Here is an 18,886-nt window from a genome sequence, read left to right as displayed (position 1 = left end):
TCAGTTTGGATTCCGTAGAAATATTGGAACACGTGAGGCAATACTGACCCTACGACGTATCGTAGAAGCTAGATTAAGAAAAGGCAAACCTACGTTTCTAGCATTTGTAGACTTTGAGAAAGCTTTTGACAATGTTGACTGGAATACTCTCTTTCAAATTCTATAGGTGGCAGGGGTAAAATACAGGGAGCGGAAGGCTATTTACAATTTATACAGAAACAACATGGCAGTTATAAGAGTCGAGGGGCACGAAAGAGAAGCAGTGGGTTGGGAAGGGGGTGAGACAGGGCTGTAGCCTCTCCCCGATGTTATTCAATTTGTATATTGAGCAAGTAGTAAAGGAAACAAAAGAAAAATTTGGAGTAGGTATTAAAATCCATGGAGAAGAAATAAAAACTTTGAGGTTCGCCGATGACATTGTAATTCTGTCAGAGACAGCAAAGGACTTGGAAGAGCAGTTGAACGGAATGAACAGTGTTGTGAAAGGAGGATATAAGATGAACATCAACAAAAGCAAAGCGAGGATAATGGAATGTATTCGAATTAAATTGGGTGATGCTGAGGGAATTAGATTAGGAAATGAGACACTTAAAGTAGTAAAGGAGTTTTGGTATTTGGGGAGCAAAATAACTGATGATGGTCGAAGTAGAGAGGATATAAAATGTAGACTGCCAATGGCAAGGAAAGCGTTTCTGAAGAAGAGAAATTTGTTAACATCGAGTACAGATTTAAGTGTCAGAAAGTCGTTTCTGAAAGTATTTGTATGGAAGTGAAACGTGGACGATAAACAGTTTGGACAAGAAGAGAATAGAAGCTTTCGAAATGTGGTGCTACAGAAGAATGCTGAAGATTAGATGGGTAGATCACATAACTAATGAGAAGGTTTTGGTAAACATTTTTGGAATTCAGTGATCAATTAATTGTTATATTTAGATTAAAGTTCAGTCTTGATCACGTTATGTCTGTTTTAATGAGTAACCGGTTTCGGTTTTTTCTATAAAAAGATGATGGTTTTATAGAAAAAACCGAAACCGGTTACTCATTAAAACAGACATAACGTGATCAAGACTGAACTTTAATCTAAATATAATGAGAAGGTATTGAATGGAATTGGGGAGGAGTTTGTGGCACAACTTGTCTGGAAGAAGGGATCACCAATTTAGTATTGGGGGGTAAGAATCGTAGAGGGAGACCAAGAGATGAATACACTAAGCAGATTCAGAAGGATGTAGGCTGCAGTAGGTACTGGGAGATGAAGCAGTTTGCACAGGATAGAGTAGCATGGAGAGCTGCATCAAACCAGACTCAGGACTGAAGAACACAACAACAACAATGGCAGTATAAGGTTGCGGTGGAGTGCCGCCGCCAGAACTGGACGAGTGAGGTGGTTGAGGGCGAGTCCGCGAGATGAGTCGCGCGTGCCACAGCCCCGGCTGTGAGGGCAGAGCCGGCTGACCGCTGGTCAGCGCAGTGCCGGTCGGCCAGGCTGCCGGACCGGGAGCGCCGGCTCGGAAGGCGGCAGCAGGTGGAAGGAAAGTGGACGGGCCCGCCGCGACCCGGTGCATGCGCCGCTCCGCACGCGACTCAGCCTGATGTATGAGGGTTGTTCAACAAGTAGGGCGACAAACATTTCAGTTGAAGAGAAAAAATACGGAATTTGTTTTGGGATTTCGTGAAATATTCCCGCTCCAGTCCCTTTAGTTTCATGGAGGTGCCGGCGCTAAACTTAGCTTTCAAAATGGAGACTGTAAAGGATTGGTTGGTTGATTTGGAGGAAGGGGTCAAACAGCGAGGTCATCGGTCCCATCGGATTAGGGAAGGGTGGGGAAGGAAGTCGGAAGTACCTCCTCAAAGGGACCATCCCGGCGTTTGCCTGAAACGATATAGGTAAATGACGAAACCTAAATGAGGATGGCTGGACGCGGGTTTGAACCGTCGTCCTCCCGTATGCGAGTCCAGTGCGCCACCTCGCAAGGAGTCAGTAACGGAGATACAGGATCATTCAACGTGATGGAAGTCTAACCCTTCCGCAAATTGCTGCGCATTTCAATGCTGGGCCACCAAGATATGTCAGCATGCGAACCATTTAACGAAGCGTCATCGATATGGGCTTTCGGAGCCGAAGGCCCACTCGTGTACCGTTGGTGACTGCACGACACAAAGCTCTACTCCTCGCCTGGGGGCGTCAACGCCGACAGTGGGCTGTTGAAAAATGTTCAAATGTGTGTGAAAGCTTATGGGACGTAAATGCTAAGGTCATCAGTCCCTAAGCTTACACACTACTTAACCAAAATTATCCTAAGGACAAACACACACACCCGTGCCCGAGGGAGGACTCGAACCTCCGCCGGGACCAGCCGCACAGTCCTTGACTGCAGCGTCTGAGACCGCTCGCCTAATCCCGCGCGGTTGGACTGTTGATGACAGGAAACATGTTGCCTGGTCGGACGAGTCTCGTTTCAAAATGTATCGAGCGGATGGACGTGTATGGGTATGGAGACAATCTCATGAATTCATGGACCCTGCATGTCAGCAGTGTTTAGGCTGGTGGAGGCTGTGTAATGGTGTGGCACGTGTGCAGTTGGAGTGATATGGGACCCCTTTTGGTCTAGATACGACTCTGACAGGTGACACATACAGGGTGGCGCACGAAATGTGTTACCAATTGTTTCTTTCAAAATTTACGAAGCACATTAGATATCCCGCTGGGATCTCTACAGCAGTACCAGCAGAGCTTGGAAAAACAAATGAGTTACGAAATGATGTGTAACTCACGATACTGCCGCTAGGAGACTAGTAAGCAGCAATGGCTGACAATGGAAGACTGACGACACACCAACGATCGGTAATTGTGTTACTTTTACATGAAACTAAAAGCCATGTTGTGACTCAGAGGCGTTTTCGACAACATATTAACACACGATGCGCCCCTTGCAAGAAGACCATCCACTGGTTGTACGATAAATTTGTACAGGAAGGAACAGTATTGGAAGCGAAGCGACCTCGGCCTAAGCCTGTTTGTTCGCCGGAGACTATTGAAGCGGTACGAGATGCTGTAGAGAGAAGTCCCGGGAAATCGTGTAGAAAGGCAGCAGTGTAACTGGAAATATCCAGACGCTCCGTTCAACGCATTCTTAAAAGTGACCTCCATATGTACCCATAGAAGATGACCTGTGCAACTGTGCAAGGAAGCTCACTGAAGAACACAATCAGCAGAGACTACTGTTTGCTCAGTGGGCGGAGGATAGAGAAGAAACTCTCAGTAACGTTTGGATTTCAGACGAGGCGCATTTTCATTTAGACGGTGTGGTTAACAAACAAAATGTACGCTTTTGGGCCACTGAAAACCCACAAGTGCTTTATGAACGACAACATTATGCTCCGAGGATTACAGCGTGGGCAGCAATTTCCAGTCACGGACTTATTGCACCCTTTTTCTTTGAAGAAACTGTGAGCAGCGAGCGTTATTTGAGCATGTTTTGCAATAGCTTCATTCCACAGCTTCTTGCTACTGCCTTGCCCTTCAACGCGCAGTGGTTCATGAAAGATGGAGCAAGGCCACATACTGCAAACACTATGTTGAAGTTTTTACACGAGCAATTCGACATGCGGATCATTTCACTCAGGTTTCCAGGTCGCTTCCATGACGGACAAAATTGGCCCCCCAATAGTCCAGACCTCAATCCATGTGACTTTTTTTCTTTGGGGGTACCTAAAGGAAAAAAATTTCCCTAAAAGTCCACGTGATTTAATGGACGTCAGAAGACTTATTCTTCAAGCTTGCAGTGAAATTACGGAAGACATGTGCCGTAGGGTAATCACTAACTTCAGTGTTCGTTTGAAGGAAGTTAGGAAACGAAGTGGTGGATATATTGAGCATGTACTGAGTTAGAACTAATCTCCATGGACGGCTCTTCATTGTAGTACATGTTCCTTTCAGATTGTATTGACAATAAAGTTTATATCCAAAAACAAAATGGTAACACATTTCGTGCGCCACCCTGTATGTTGGAAGGAGACAGCTGTAATCGAGGATTCTTTTTTTTTTCGGAAAGCCAGATCACTACAGACATTCACATGCGCTTGCAGAATCTTTACGGAGATCTGGCAGTGGACAAAAGCACGTTGACTCGTTGGACGAGGCGTCCGTCAACATCGGGACGACGTCGTTGCCATCCTGTCCGATGTCCCGCGTACCGGCCGCCGCTCACAGCTGTGCAGTATTGGAAAGTGCCGACTGTCTCATTCGAGCTGATCGACGGATCACAGTCAAACAATTCGTCGCTCAGCTGGACGTCTCTGTTGTTAGTGCTGACACACTCGTCCACCAGTTGGGATACTCTGAGGTTTGTGACCGCTAGTCTCCTTGTCACCTAACAGAACCCAAAGAGCGACGGAGCACTATCTGTGTGGAACTGCTTGTATTTTACGATTCTGATCGTGAAAATTTTTTGTCGAACATCGTAACAGGCAATGAAACACGGGTTCATCACTTCGAACCGGAGACAAAACGGCAATCCCTGGAGTGGCACCGCACCACCTCTGCTCAGAAGAAAAATCTGGAAGCCGCGCCCTCAGCCGGTAAAGTCATGGGACGGTCTTCTAGGACATTGAAGAGGTTATTCTGTTTGATGTTCCCCACAACGGTGCAAAGATCAACTCTGAAATGTACTGTGCTACCCTCAGGAAATTGAATAAAAGTCTTCAGCGCGCTGTTCGCCATGAAATGCAACCGATTTTCTCCAAGACAACGAAAGGCCTCGTGCAAGACTGAGCACCCTTAAGGAGCTCACAAAACTGCATTGAACTGTTCTTCCTCATCCACGTTACAGCCCGAATCTCGCTCCATCGGTTTCGCGCAGTGAAGGATGCACTGCACAGAAATCATCGACCTGTATATTGATACTATGTGAGCATAACAGGCTCTCGCACTAAGATGACGTAATACCATCGCATTGAACCGAGGTTGATAAATAGGAATTTCTAGCCAGAAGAGTTTGATGTATTGGAATCCCGAATAAAAACAACCGGTTATCAGTAAAAAAATATTAACTTATTAAACGCCCCACGTATCTGTTACTATTTCGCTAACTGTCTGTCTGTCTGTCTCTCTCCTCTTTGTGTGTGTATGTGTATGTGTGTGTGTGTGTGTGTGTGTGTGTGTGTGTGTGTGTGTAATTTTTTATTTTTTTCATTTTTCATTTTTTACATATTTATTCTTCTCTTTCTATTTTAATTAGTGAGCATCAGTTTGGTTTGCGTCTATCACATGATCCTTCTCTGCAAACAGTGTAAATGGAAGATCACAAAAGCCATTTCTCTCCTAAGTATATATATCAAAAATGGGAAAGGAGATTAGTAAAAAAAATAAATAAAAAATAAAAAGAGTACACAGAGAGGGAGAGGGAGAGAGAGAAAGAGAGAGAGAGAGAGAGAGAGAGAGAAAGAATCTTACATCAAGACACATACCGTCAAACAAAAAACAATTGAAAGCGTAATCTCAGAAAGTTGATAATACTCACAGCAACGAATGGCACTCTAAAAAAGTTTCTAAAATATAATTGCAAAGAAAACTGCAAGCTTTCACGCGGGTTGGTTTTCAAACAATGATCTGGAAGTACAATCCCCTTTTTATTATAAAAACTTTAATGGACTGTTTTAAATCTATAACCTATTCGCCCCCGGTAGCTGAGAGAGCCGGTATGGTAGCTCAGCGTGTTCGGTCAGAGGGTTAGCTGCCCTCTGTAATAAAAAAAACTGAGTTAATGGATCAACGACGAACTGACACAGGTGTCTTGCGACGTCCGCCCGAGAGTCGTTGGGCGAAGTGAGATGCTCTTATCCCTTCTATATATATTAACTTTTATTTGCTAACATCACATGTGAACATCTTCGGCTCTCGTGAAATCCCAGCACTGGGTGGACACTTAACACACCTGAGGCGTATGTCTTTTGGTTTAGAGTGACTAAATAATTCATGACAATATAGGGAAGGAATATCATCACAACATCATCAGCATTGCCAATTTCATTCCTCTTAGCTCCGTCAAATGTCTGTGGAATTCCAGACGGCCTGGATTCATGGGTTTTAATGTGCTGTATTAGTTCAGCTTCTAGCTCGAATCGTTTGCTGGAACCAACCTAAACATTTATCAGCTCCTCTTGTACTTTCTATATTAAAGAAGCCTGAGGAGGCACGATGCCAGCCCATTTGTTTGTTATTGACAGCGCAAATAGACATATACATGCTCTCTGAATGCCATGATTGCCGGTTATTGATTATCTTATAATTTCTGAACGTTATTACTGCTACAATTATAAGGAACTATATATATGTTACACTGAAGTAAAATGAAAATGCCGTGTGACTAGGGCCTCCCGTCGGGTAGACCGCCCTCCTGGTGCAAGTCTTTCGAGTTGACGCCACTGCGGCGGCTTGCGTGCCGGTGGGGATGAAACGACGGTGATAAGGACAACACAACACCCAGTGCCTGAGCAGAAAAAGTCTCCGACCCCGCTGGGAATCGAACCCGGGCCATTAAATATGACGTTCCGTCGCTCTGACTACTCAGCTACCAGTGGCGGACTGTACTGAAGTGACAGCTGTGTCTTATACTAAGGGATAGCAATGTGCACATATACAGAGGGCGGCAATATCAGACACACGAGGTCTAAAAGGGCAGTGCAGCGGCTGAGATCTCATTTTCTTCCCTCATTTTCATGTGGGAAGGTTTCCGAAGTGATTATGCCCGCACGATGGGAATTAACACGCTTTGAAAGTGCAATGGTAGTCTCAAGAGAATACCACAGGGTGGCGCACGAAATGTGTTACCAATTGTTTCTTTCACAATTTACGACGCACGTTAGATATCCCGCTGGGATCTCTACAGCGGTACCAGCAGAGCTTGGAAAAACAAATGAGTTACGAAATGACGTGTAATTCACGATACTGCCGCTAGGAGACTAGTAAGCAGCAATGGCTGACAACGGAAGACTGACGAGACAGCAATTGTGTTACTTTTTCATGAAACGAAAAGCCTTGTTGTGACTCAGAGGCGTTTTCGACAACACTTTAACACACGATGCGTCCCTTGCAAGAAGACCATCCACAGGTTGTACGATAAATTTGCACAGGAAGGAACAGTATTGGAAGCGAAGCGACCTCGGCCTAAGCCTGTTTGTTCGCCGGAGGATATTGAAGCGGTACGAGTCGCTGTACAGAGAAGTCCCGGGAAATCGTGTAGAAAGGCAGCAGTGCAACTGGGAATATCCAGACGCTCCGTTCAACGCATTCTTAAAACTGACCTCCATATGTACCCATACAAGATGACCTGTGCACAGAAGCTGAAGAACACAAGCAGCAGAGACTACTTTTTGCTGATTGGGCGGAGGATAAACAATTGGTTTTCAGACGAGGCGCATTTTCATTTAGACGGTGTGGTTAACAAACAAAAGGTACGCTTTTGAGCCACTGAAAACCCACAAGTGCTTCATGAACGAGAACATTATGCTCCGAGGATTACAGCGTGGGCAGCAATTTCCAGTCACGGACTTATTGCACCCTTTTTCTTTGAAGAAACTGTGAAGAGAGAGCGTTATTTGAGCATGCTTCGCAATAGCTTCATTCCACAGCTTCTTGCTACTGCCTTGCCCTTCGACACGCAGTGGTTCACGCAAGATGGAGCAAGGCCACATACTGCAAACACTGTGTTGGAGTTTTTACACGAGCATTTCGAGATGCGGATCATTTCACTCAGGTTTCCAGGTCTCTTCAATGACGGACAAAATTGGCCCCCCGATAGTCCAGACCTCAATCCATCTGACCTTTCTGGGGGGGGGGAACCTAATGGTAAACTTTCCCCGAAACGTCCACGTGAGTTAATGGAGCTCAGAAGACTTATTCTTCAAGCTTGCAGTGAAATTACGGAAGACATGTGCCGTGGGGTAATCACTAACTTCAGTGTTCGTTTGAAAGAAGTTAGGACACGAAATGGTGGACATATTGAGGATGTGCTGAGTTAGAACAAATCTCCATGGACGGCTCTTCATTGTAGTATATGTTCCTTTCAGATTATATTGACAACAAAGTTTATATTCAAAAACAAAATGGTAACACATTTCGTGCGCCACCCCGTAAATTTTAGGCATTACCTCTCATTACCGGCAACGCAGTGACCCGTGGTTCTCTCTTAACGACCGAGAGCAGCGGCATTTGCTTATAGTTGTCAATTTCAACAGACAAGCAACAATGCGTAAAACAGCCGCAGAAATCAATGTAGGACTTAGGACGAACGAACTCGTTTGGACAGTGCGGCGATATTTAAGCGTTAACGGGCTATGGCAGCGGACGACCGACAACAGTGCCTTTGCTAACAGCTCGACATCGCCTGGGCTCGTGAACATACCGTATGGATCCCAGATGACTGGAAAACCGTGACCTGGTCAGACGAGTCCCGATTCCAGTTGTTAAGAGCTGACAGTAGGGTTCGAGTGTGGCGTAGACCCCACGAAGCCATGGACCAAGGTTATTAACAGGGCACTGAACAAGCTGGTGATGCCTGGCTTGTGTTTACATGGAGTTGATTGGGTCCTCTGGTCCAACTGGTTCGATAATTAACTGGAAATGGTTATGTTCGATTACTGGGAGGCCATTTGCAACCAAACAAAGATGGAATTTTTATGGACGACAATGCGTCATGTCACTATGCTACAGTTGTTCGCGGTTGGTTAGAAGAATATTCTGGACTGTTGGAGCGAATAATTTGGCCACTCAGGCCGCTCGACATGAATCCCATCGAACATACACTACTGGCCATTAAAATTGCTACACCAAGAAGAAATGCAGATGATAAACGGGTAGCCATTGGACAAATATATTATACTACAACTGACATGTGATTTCATTTTCACGCAATTTGGGTGCATAGAACCTGAGAAATCCGTACCCAGAAAAACCGCCTCTGGCCGTAATAACGGCATTGATACCCCTGGGCATTGAGTCAAATACAGCTTGGATGGCGTGTACAGGTACAGCTACCCATGCAGCTTCAACACGATACCACAGTTCATCAAGAGTAGTGACTGGCGTATTGTGACGAGCCAGTTCCTCGGCCACCATTGACCAGACGTTTCCTATTGGTGAGGGATCAGGAGAATGTGCTGGCCATGGCAGCAGTCGAACATTATCTGTATCCAGAAAGGCCCGTACAGGACCTGCAACATGCGGTCGTGCATTATCCCGCTGAAGTGTACGGTATCGCAGGGATCGAATAAGGGTAGAGCCACGGGTCGTAACACATCTGAAATGTAACGTCCACTGTTCAAAGCGCCGTCAATGTGAACAAGAGGTGACCGAGACGTGTAGCCAATGGCACCCCGTACCATCACGCCGGCTAATACGCCAGTATGGGGATGACGAGAACACGCTTCCAGTGTGCGTTCACCGCGATGTCGCCAAACACGTATGCGACCATCATGATGCTGTAAACAGAACCTCGATTCATCCGAAAAAATGACGTGCACTCAGGTTCGTCGTTGAGTACAACATAGTAGGCGCTCCTGTCTGTGATGCAGCGTCAAGGGTAACCGCAGCCACGGTCTCCGACCTGATAGTCCATGCTGCTGTAAACGTCGTCGAACTGTTCGTGCAAATGGTTGTTGTCTTGCGAATGTTCCCATCTGTTGAGTCAGGGATCGAGACGTGGCCGGACGATCCATTACAGCCATGCGGATAAGATGCCTGTCATCTCGACTGCTAGTGATACGAGGCCGTGAATCCAGCACGGCGTCCCGTATTACCCTCCTAAACCCACCGACTCCATATTCTGCTAACAGTCATTGGATCTCGACCAACGCGAGCAGCAATGTTGCAATGCGATAAACCGCAATCGCGATAGGCTACAATCCTTTATCAAAGTTGGAAACGTGATGGTACACATTTCTCCTCCTTACACGAGGCATCACAACAACGTTTCACCAGGTAACGCCGGTCAACTGCTGTTTGTGTATGAGAAATCGGTTAGAAACTTTCCACATCTCAGAACGTTGTAGGTGTCGCCACAGGCGCCAAGCTTGTGTGAATGCTCTGAAAAGCTAATCATTTGCATATCACGGCATCTTCTTCCTGTCGGTTAAAATTCGCGTCTGTAGCACGTCGTCTTCGTGGTGTAGCAATTTTAATGGCCAGCAGTGTATATGGGACATGATCGAGAGGTCACTTCGTGCACAAATTCATGCACCGGCGACAATTTCGCAATTTTGGACGACTCCAAAAACACCATTGCTCAGCAGGGGAATGCCAACGACTTGTTGAGTCGACCCCACGTCGAGTTGCTGCATTGCACTGGGCAAAAGGAGGTCCGACACGATATTTGGAGGTGTCCGATGACTTTTGTCAGCTCTCTATAAATTACCCCTCTTTGGCTACAGCTTACTGTTATTTGTCTCATGAGTTCGTATATATTGCACCATTTTACGTTGTCAAACCCTTTTTCTAGATAGACAAATCCTACGAGTGTGTTTTGATTTTTCGTCATCCTTGCTTCTGTTATCAAGTGCAACGTCACAGCTGCCTCACCGATGCATTTATCTTTCCTCTAGCAAAATTGAGAGTCATCATATAGATCTTCAGTTGTCTTTCCCATTGTTCTGTCTAATATTTTTGTCGGCAAGTTCAGTGCCTGAGTTGTTAAGCTGATTGTGCCATAATTCTCGCACTTCGTGGCTCTTGCTGTCTTTGTTATTATGTGGATAATAACTCCCAAAGTCTGATGCTACACACATACATACAGTCTACACACCAATGTGAATAGTCGTTTGGTTGCCACTTCTCCCAACTCTTTTAGAAATTCCGATGCAATTTTATTCATCCGTTTTGCCCCGTTTGGTTTCAAGCCTCCCAGCACTCATTTAAATTATGATTCTAATACCGGATTCCCTAATTCTTTCATATCGACTCTCATGTCTTCTGTCACATCGTCTGACAAATCCTCCCGTTTATACAGCCTTTATTCTATCCGCTCTCTCCTCTGTGTTAACTGTGGAATTCCCTCTTCATTCTTAATGTTACTGCCCCTATAGGAGTGCATAATTTCAAGGCGATTGTACTGATAAAGGTTTCTCAGGCTTCGGCACGCAGATCTGTACTATCGTTGTCGATCTTGGTTTGCTGTCGGTTCTGATGAGAACAACCCTGTCACTGAACTGGTCACAGTAGCTCACCGTCCTACCTTCCTCTTCACAATGACTGCTACTGCCATTGTATAACCACCTGACGCGGCTGGAAATCCGAGAAACCTTTACTAGTTACTTTCATCGATGGCTGTTTTGACTTTTCCATACGCTGAATCAATCCTCCCGACAATCACTACTATTTCAATTTTTTCCCATGTTCCCTGCAGCTATTCTCCTTCTCTTCCGTGCAGTTCCTATTTATTTACTTCCTTCTGTCTTTCACCGAACATTTTTTTACTTCCTCCTTTTCTCGATCAACTGAAGTGTTTCTTTTTTTACGCAAGGTTTCTCCCCACTTACCTCCCTTGTACAAATGTTTGCTCTCTTTATACCCACTTCTCTTTAACTGATTTACCTACTCTGGTGTTTATTATCGCAGAATCGACATCTGTATCGAACTCCAAACGCGTCTCATCATTTCTCAACATTTTAGTATCCCATTTCTGCCTTGAATGATTCTTCCCGACTAATCTCTTAACATCAACCTAATCTCCATCACTACTGAATTGTGGTATGATTCTATATCTGCTCCTGGGTACGACTTACAGTTCAGTATCTGACTTGGGATTCTCTGTCTGACGGTGTTGTTGTCCAGCTCCAGTCTTCCCTTGTCTATGTGTCTGTTCCAAGTATACTGCAGTGTGTGTACGGTAAGACCTTCGGTACACACACCATCAGATTATTTGACTTGTCGCTCTAGCAAAGTAGGTGAGTGTCAGCAATATGTCTCGTGGTCTTATCGCGGAGTGTTTATCTTATGCTGCTAGGTCAGATGATTGAAATGCCACTTGCACGCTTAGAGTAGCAAATTGACGGTGACCAGCTTTAAACAGAACTTGATTAATTTTCACACACATTTATTAAAATAATAAGAAAAATATAGACATTACGTAACTTGATTCTGTATGCTGTTTACAACTGACAATCTGAAGTTCCTTTGGTCTTGGTACATTAATCTTATTCTCACATATCTCTGATACTTGACAAAGTGTCTATACATTTCTCTTCATGGCTATGTACAGGAATACGATAATCTTATTAGGCGCAGACTGAAACTTGACTACAGACCAATGCAGACAAATGCAGACTAATGCAGACTGACTAATTGGAGGTCTGTACACTCGTTATAATACCTCGAGCGTTCAGGTACCACTGCGCGAGTGTGATCCGCAAGGAGAAAAGGTTCTACGTAAGCAGCAATCTCATTGGCTGCGTTACATATTAATATGCGGATCGGCGGAAGCAGTATTTGCTCCGTCTCTGTGGCAGCGCCATCTCGTAGTACGGAGACGGATGAGCGCTGCGCCTGCGCTGTTGTGCTTAGCGGGGCGCGCTCTATTGGGAAAATTGTGTACGCGCTGACTACGCGGAACTATGTACACCTTCTACTTTCGTAATTCTTGAACAGAGTATTCGCTATTACCATTTGAAATTTATTGCACGTCTCAATTGGTCTTCCTCCTCTCTCATGCCTACTGCCAAACCGGCATGCTCCATTAGGTCTTTCTTTCGTTTCTTCCCCTACAACGGCTTTCCTGTCCCCCATGACCACGATTCTCATTTATCTCTACATAGTGAACTGTCTCTTCAGTATCCCCATATAGTGTCTCGATCTCATCATCTTGTTCTTGCGCCTCCGGATGTGTACCTGAACTATCGTTGTCGACGTTGGTTTGCTGTAGGTTCTGATGCGAACAAACCTATCATGAACTGTTCACAGGAGCTCACCGTCCTACCTTCCTCTTCATAATGATTCCTACTCCCATTATATAGTTTTCTGCTGCTGTCGATATCACCCTATATTCATCTGACCAGAAATCCTTGCCTTCTTCCATTTCACTGACCTCCTCTATATGTAGATTGAACCTTTGCATTTCCCTCTACATATTTTCTAGCTTTCCATAACTTTCAGGCTTCTGATATTCCACGTCCGACACCTAGAGTTTTACCCGTCCTTTGCTTATCTTTTCAACAACAAGTCACATGTCCTGTAGATAGATATCATGTGTCTCTAATTCAGTAGTTTCCATTGACTTCTGCATCCTAATGCAGTTCATCAGAGCCGATTCTGACACCTTTTAGGGGCAGCTTCCCATCCACAAGGGCAAGAGAGTGCCCTGGACCGTTGGCAAAATGAGAGTAGCTTATTATGCCGGTAGTCTTCGGCCGTCACTGTCGATTATTTTTTTGTTCGAACCCTGGATCAAGAACTTTTTGATACCAGTGAAAGGCGTTACCCGTAGACCATGGGTCTGCAGTAATCATAGCCTTGTTTGGTGGTGAATCAATGATGTGTGGAAACATGAGAATACGTAACCCGAAGCGTGTGAGATGCGTTGGTAGAAGGATGCTGAGGATTACGTGGACCGATATGAGAAGAAACGAGTAGGTTCTCCGCAGAAGAACCGAGGATAGACATATGTGTAAAATATATACGAAGACAGTAACTTGTTCTCGAAAGAAGAGTTACTGTTGATGACCGTGCAGCTTTTCCCTGGAATAAATGATGACTAACTGACAACCCCAGCTGCCGATAGGTGTTGTTGATATACCTCGATGTGGACAGCTGAAAATGTGTGTCCCGACCGGGACTCGAACCCGGAATCTGCTGCTTACATGGCAGACGCTCTATCCATCTGAGCCAACGAGGACACTGATGAATGGCGCGCCTGCAGGGACTTATCCCTTGCACGCTTCCCGTGAAACATTCCCAACTGTCAACAATTCTACATATGTATTGTACCTTTTAGACATTTGCCCACCCACTCATTACTCGCGCACGCTTTGGCGATTCCCGTAAGAGTTTGGGCAACCTGTGCGCTGGGTAGCCTTTAACTACATATACAAAGACAGTAACTTGTTCTCGAAAGAACAGTTACTTTTGATGACCGTGCAGCTTTTCCCTGACTAACTGACAACCTCAGCTGCCGACAGATGTTGTTGATATACCTCGATGTGGACAGCTGAAAATGTGTGCCCCGACCGGGACTCGAACCCTTTCGAGAACAAGTTACTGTCTTCGTATATATAGTTAAAGGCTACCCAGCCATTGACTTTCGTCTGTGCGAATGCGCACAGGTTGCCCAAACTCTTACGGGAATCGCCAAAGCGTGCGCGAGTAATGAGTGGGTGGACAAATGTCTATAAGGCACAATACGTATATAGTATTGTGGACAGTTGGGAATGTGAGTCTCACGGGAAGCGTGCAAGGGATAAGTCCCTGCAGTCGCGCTATTCACCTGTGTCCTCGGTGGCTCACATGGATAGAGCGTCTGCCATGTAAGCAGGAGATCCCGGGTTCGAGTCCCGGTCGGGGCACACATTTTCAGCTGTTCACATCGAGGTATATCAACAACACCTGTCGGCAGCTGAGGTTGTCAGTTAGTCATCATTTATATGTGTAAAACTTTAACAAGAAGAAGGGACAAGGTGATAGGACATCTGTTAAAGCATCAGGGAATATGGTGCCAGAGGAAAATGTTGTGGGTAAAAACTGTAGATTAAAATATATCCAACAAATTATTGGGACGATGAGTGCAAGTGCTACTCTGAGTTGAAGAGGCTGGCAAAGAAGAAGTATTTTTGGCAGGCCACATCACACCAGCCATAATCCAAACGAAAAGTAGGCAGGATAGGCACAAAATAATTCTGGGTGACGAGTTCGATGCCACAAAGGGGACAGTGGGTCGGTATAATGAAGGAGACAAGTGGAAGATGAAATACGATGTATAACAGTCACGTCACAGTAATAATTAATGCAGCGCGTGTGTTGCACAGTTAAGACCTCGCAGCGCCCCCTAGAGCGAGCCCAGCCAGAGGGTCTGCATCCCGGGAACGCGGAGACAATGGTGCGAATCCGAGCCAGCGGAAAGGCGGAAGACGAACAAAGGGGAGAGGAAAAACAGAGAGAAACAGAGAAGGAGGAAGAGGAGCGGGGTGTGGGACGGAGCAAGTTTCTGGAAGCTCCGGTAAGCCCCGGTCGGGAATCCCCCACGTAGCAGCCGCTGTCCTGTGGCAAGTGAGGCAGTAATTGGGGGGAGGAGGGGAGGACGCGGTGTGGCTCGCAAGGGGAGGGCGCAGAATTCCCGGCGTCCGTCGATAAAGTCCGGCATCAGACGGAGCCACTGTACGGTTGATCTCGAACTGTGGGCGGAATGGGATCGAGCGAACTAAGCGCGAAACACGAGCGTTAAGGACAACGCTGCTAACTACTGGATTAAGTGCTTCGTACATCATAACCAGGAAAATCGTCAAATACATTCTAAGAAAAAAAAAACGACTCACCCCGAAGGAATTATCCGAATGGGATGGCAGATCTAATGATCGTGTATTCAGGTACAGACGAACAAATGATTACAAGAATGAAATTTTCACTCTACAGCGAAGTGTGCGCTGGTATGAAACTTCTTGGCAGATTAAAACTGTGTGCCGGACCGAGACTCGAACTCGGGACCTTTGCCTTTCGCGGGCAAGTGCTCTACTGACTGCTACCGAAGCACGACTCACGCCCCGTCCTCACAGCTTTAATTCCGGCAGTACCTCGTCTCCTACCTTCCAAACTTCACAGAAGTTCTCCTGCGAACCTTGAAGAACTAGCAGTCCTGGAAGAAAGGATATCGCCACAGCCTAGGGGATGTTTCTACAGCGGAGTGTGCGCTGATATGAAACTTCCTGGCAGATCAAAACTGTGTGCCGGACCGAGACTCGAACTCGGGACCGAGTTCGAGCCTCGGTCCGGCACACAGTTTTAATCTGCCAGGAAGTTTCAAATGATTACCATTTCAGAAAAATGGGCGATTTATTCAAGAGCAAGAGCTTCACAAATTGAGCACGGCAACAACGGGTTGGTCCATCTCTGGCCTTCATGCACGCAGCTATTCGGCTGATTGACTTATAGAGCTGTGGATGTCGTCCTGAGGGATATCACGCTAAATTCTGTCCATTTGGCGCATTAGATCGTGAAAATTTCGAGATGGTTGGAGGACCCTGCCCATAATGCTCAAAACGTCGTCTGGGTGGGGGGGGGGGGGAGGTCTACAGGTACGTCTTCGTTGGTCGTCGGCTCTTCATTCGAGCAGGAACTCATTACTGAAAGCAGTCGGACTCCAGACAATGAGATTCGACGCCGAAGACATTTCTGGTGCCGCCTCGAACTAAGCAGACCGTCGCCCACCGTACAGCTCGACAACCAGGGCTGATGGTCTGGGGTGCCTTTCTTTTCACAGCAGGACATCTTTGGTTGGCATCTGCGTCATCGTTACAGCACAACGATACGGCGACGATACTCCACGCCCCGTCCAGTTGCCCTTCATGGCAAGCCATCCTCGTCTTACATTTCCGCCGCGTAATGCCCACTCGGTCACGGTGACAGTTTCTGTTGCTTTTCTTCGAGATTGCTGGATCTCTTCACAACCGAAAACCTTTGGAGCATTATGGACAGGGCACTGCAATCAGGGCGGAACTTTCACGATCTAAAGCGCCAAATGGATAAAATTTGCACGACTTCCCCCAAGAGGATGTCCAACAACTATACCAATCTGTCAAAGGAATAAGAGCCAGAAGCGGACCAATACGTTATTCACTTGCTCAATTTGTGAAGCTCTTTCTCTTGAAAGAATCATCCAAGCCGGCCGGGGTGGTCGAGCGGTTCTAGGCGCTACAGTCTGGAACCACGCGACCGCTACGGACGCAGGCTCGAATCCTGCCTCGGGCATGGGTGTGTGTGATGTCCTCAGGTTAGTTAGGTTTAAGTAGTTGTAAGTTCTAGGGGACATGACCTCAGAAGTTAAGTCCCATAGTGCTCAGAGCCAATTGAACCATTTGAATCATCCAAATTTTCTGAAACTGTAATCATTTGTTTGTATATGGACATCAAATCTAATGATTTCCGTCCCTTTCGGATATTTCCTCGGTGGCGCGTCGTTTTCTTCCTCCTTTTCTTTCTTGGAGTGTGTAAGGGGCGAGTAAGTGGCCTGCTGCAGCTTATATGCCGATACCGGTATATAAGCCACGATATATGGGCAATGGCCTCCGAACGAAAACTATTTGATCGCTTCTTAGGCAACATGATGACCTAAGATGTTAAGTCCCATAGTGCTCAGAGCCATTTGAACCATTTAGTCCGATCCACGAACCGGAATCCCAAGAAAGTAATAACATAAACCGAGATGTAAAGGGGACAGGGCCTTAAATACACCACTGGCCATTAAAATTGCTACACCACGTGGATGACGTGCTACAGACGCGAAATTTAACCGACAGGAAGAAGATGCTGTGATATGCAAATGATTAGCTTTTCAGAGCATTCACACAAGGTTGCAAGGTTGGCGCCGGTGGCGACACCTACAACGTTCTGACATGAGGAAAGTTTCCAACCGATTTCTCATACAGAAACAGCAGTTGATCGGCGTTGCCTGGTGAAACGTTTGTTGTGATGCCTCGTGTAAGGAGGAGAAATGCCTACCATCACGTTTCCGTCTTTGATAAACGTCGAATTGTAGCCTATTGCGATGGCAATTTATCGTATCGCGACATTGCTGCTCGCGTTGGTCGAGATCCAAGACTGTTAGCAGAATATGGAATCGGTGGGTTCAGGAGGGTAATACGGAACGCCTTGCTGGATCCCAACGGCCTCGTATCACTAGCAGTCGAGATGAAAGGCATCTTATCCGCATGGCTGTAACGAATCGCGCAGCTACGTCTCGATCCCTGAGTCAACAGATGGGGACGTTTGCAAGACAATAACCATCTGCACGAACAGTTCGACGACGTTTGCAGCAGCATCGACTATCAGCTCGGAGACCGTGGCTGCGGTTACCCTTGTCGCTGTATCACAAACAGGAGCGCCTGCGATAGTGTACTCAACGACGAGCCTGGGTGCACGAATGGCAAAAACGTCATTTTTTCGGATGAATCGAGTTTCTGTTTACAACATCATGATGGTCGCATCGGTGTTTGGCGACATCGCGGTGAACGCACATTGGAAGCGTGTATTCGTCATCGCCATACTGGCGTATCACCCGGCGTGATGGTATGGGGTGCCATTGGTTACACGTCTCGGTCACCTCTTGTTCACATTGACGGCACTTTGAACAGTGGACATTACATTTCAGATGTGTTACGACCCGTGGCTCTACCCTTCATTCGATCCCTGCGAAACCCTACATTTCAGCAGGATAATGCACGACTGAGTGTTCCAGGTCCTGTACGGGCCTTTCTGGATACAGGAAATGTTCGACTGCTGCCCTGGCCAGCACATTCTCCAGATCTCTCACCAACTGAAAACGTTTGGTCAATGGTGGCCGAGCAACAGGCTCGTCACAATACGCCAGTCACTACTCGTGATGAACTGTGTTATCGTGTTGAAGCTCCATGGGCAGCTATACCTGCACACGCCACCCAAGCTCTGTTTGACTCAATGCCCAGGCGTATCAAGGTGGTTGTTCTGGGTACTCATTTCTCAAGATCTGTGCACCCAAATTGCGTGAAAATGTTATCACATGTCAGTTCTAGTATAATATATTTGTCCAATGAATAACCGTTTATCATCTGCATTTCTTATAGGTGTAGCAATTTTATCGGCCAGTAGTGTGTGTGCACCGTGAGTGTGTGTGACTAGCAGTTATTCCTTGCCAGGCGACGGTCCTATCTCCTG

This window comes from Schistocerca serialis, chromosome 10 (assembly GCF_023864345.2).
Source record: "Schistocerca serialis cubense isolate TAMUIC-IGC-003099 chromosome 10, iqSchSeri2.2, whole genome shotgun sequence".
NCBI classification, from domain to species: domain Eukaryota; kingdom Metazoa; phylum Arthropoda; class Insecta; order Orthoptera; family Acrididae; genus Schistocerca; species Schistocerca serialis.
Note: the sequence above shows the minus strand (reverse complement) of the source record.